This window comes from Macrobrachium nipponense, chromosome 36 (genome assembly GCF_015104395.2).
Source record: "Macrobrachium nipponense isolate FS-2020 chromosome 36, ASM1510439v2, whole genome shotgun sequence".
Classification (NCBI taxonomy): domain Eukaryota; kingdom Metazoa; phylum Arthropoda; class Malacostraca; order Decapoda; family Palaemonidae; genus Macrobrachium; species Macrobrachium nipponense.
In genome coordinates, this window is record NC_087220.1 from 26,851,517 (window position 1) to 26,854,016 (window position 2,500).

A 2,500-nucleotide genomic window follows, 5' to 3' on the forward strand; every position below is an offset into this window, starting at 1 on the left:
ACAAGAGAAGAGACGATAGTAAACGAATCAGAATCTGGTGAAGAGCTACTGTGAAGAAAGAATATAGAGAAATGAATAATATAAGAGGAGAGGAGAGAAATACCGAAAGTTAAAATATATATAATCTAGAAAAAAAATAAAGAAATAAAATAAGAAATTTGAGACTGAATGATCGATTCATAATGATCTATTTTTCTAAAAACGAGAAGAATGTTGTCGTACAACTACTTGATTTTAGAAACTAAACCGGGAATGGACAAATAAAGAATAGCAAAGATGGTTAAAGGACTCCAGAAAGCAATGAAAAGAAAGAAAACAGTGGTAAAAGTATACTGCATGAGTTGGAAGATACTCAAATAACGTTTATGAATAATCGAGGACGGATACATTGAAGGAAATTATTAAATTATACTAACATAGAATACTTAGGGCAGAAAATCTAGCTGAAAATGGGAGCATGAATTCACAGTAACAATAATTCAATGCTCAACAACAAAAACTGTGTAAGTTTCACGAAGGCGTGAGTACACAAATACACACACATATGTACAGTGAGAGAGAGAGAGAGAGAGAGTATCTCCCTTAGACCATAATCAGAATGACGAGTTTTTAACACAGACTTAAGAAGGGGAGGATAAGGTTTTAAAAGCCAATTGGCAAAAAGATCGCTGGAACTGAAAGGGACTGAAACGGAGCGCAGAAGAGCTTCCATCAGCCCAGAAATGCAAACTTCTGGTGAATGGTTGTGGGAGTCAAGCTGGACTAAGAAAAATATAATGAGGGGTGAAAAGGGAACTGGAAAAATCATCGCTACTACATCAGGAGAGAAACATTGCTCGAGGATTTTGGAAAAGCAAATATAGAGTGGAAATTGCGCTTCGGGCGAAAAGATTTGGAAATTTGTAAAAGGGGACCAAACATAAAATACAGCTTTGTGAATAGAAATGAGATAGATCAACCGTGAAAGCACAAAAAAAGAAGGTAACATAAAACATGTTTATTCGTTGCCCATGATTATTCTCTCCGGTTTTTCATTCCGGTCTTCATTTCATCAGAACATTTCAACTTTCCACATCTTCAAAAAAAAAAAAAAAAAAAAAAAAAAAAAAACTATTATGCGGGCTCGGGCGACTTATAACTGAAACTGCATTTCTAGCACTGAGAAAAAGCTTAATAAAAAAAATAGTAAGTTTAACTCATATTTGATAGCAACTACCTTTCATCTTCAACATACTGGATGCAGTTGCACTTTAATGTGAACACAGATGTATTGAACTTTTTGTATATAATAAATTATGATGCATAGTCCAAGTTTATCGAAATGCTTATAAATATGCAATAAAAGTGATTGAGAAGGAATTCATACGAAGCGTTTTAGCAAATAGATGGAATAACTTTTACAAACCTCAAAATGGTGTCGTTCACCGTTAGAACGTCAATATTATACGTCCTGACCAACATTCTGAAGAAAAGAAAAATCTAATTACTCTGGTGTCCCAGATCGAAATCTGGCATAAAAATGCACAGAAAAATATGGCAAAGTAAAATATAGCTTGAAGGAATTAAACAATAACCTATGAAGGACCTATCAGGAAATATTCATATGGATCAGAGAAAATTGAGATGAATAATAATAATAATAATAATAATAATAATAATAATAATAATAATATATAATAATAATAATAATAATAATAATAATAATAGGAACACTAGGCACGATCCCAATATCCCTGAAAAGGAATTTGAAAAAAACTAGAGGCTGAAGTAGCTCCAGGACTCAGGCAGAGGAGTGTACACGCTCCTAGAAACATTGCATATAGTAAGAAAAGTTTATGGTCTACGAAGGAGGCAGAATGCAGCCCGGAACCCCCATTATAAGTACCACCCAGTCAAATTGGAAGACTGTGATAGAGAAAAAAAAAAAAAAACAAAAAAAAAAAAAAAAAAATAATAATAATAATAATATATAGCTTAATAACTTTTAATAATATTATCAAACATTCTGACAAGAATCCTAAAAACGGAAACCACCACATTTTAAAAAAAATCATCTAATACTTGCATCACTCACAATGGACACCATTCATTGCAATCAGAATCTCTCTCTACATCTTTCTTTCTGAGAACCATTTATTTTTCATCAACATTTCTACGATTTTACTTGGGTGTACACAACGTTTTGTGTTCCTTCGTTTGTTCCCTTTCTATACCCTCTATTTTTTAGCTGTTTATGTTTCTCCTCTCCTGCTTTCTTATTGGCTGTCTTATTCATGTTTAATACTGGTTTTATGCTATGAATATTTGTACATTGTTTCGAGGTTGTACTCACGTTTTATTTTGTTCCGTGCGATATTATATATATATATATATATATATATATATATAATATATATATATATATAATATATATATATATATATATATATATATATATATATATATATATATATATATATGAATAATTATCACATCACGTGATTCATATAAATCATTAGAG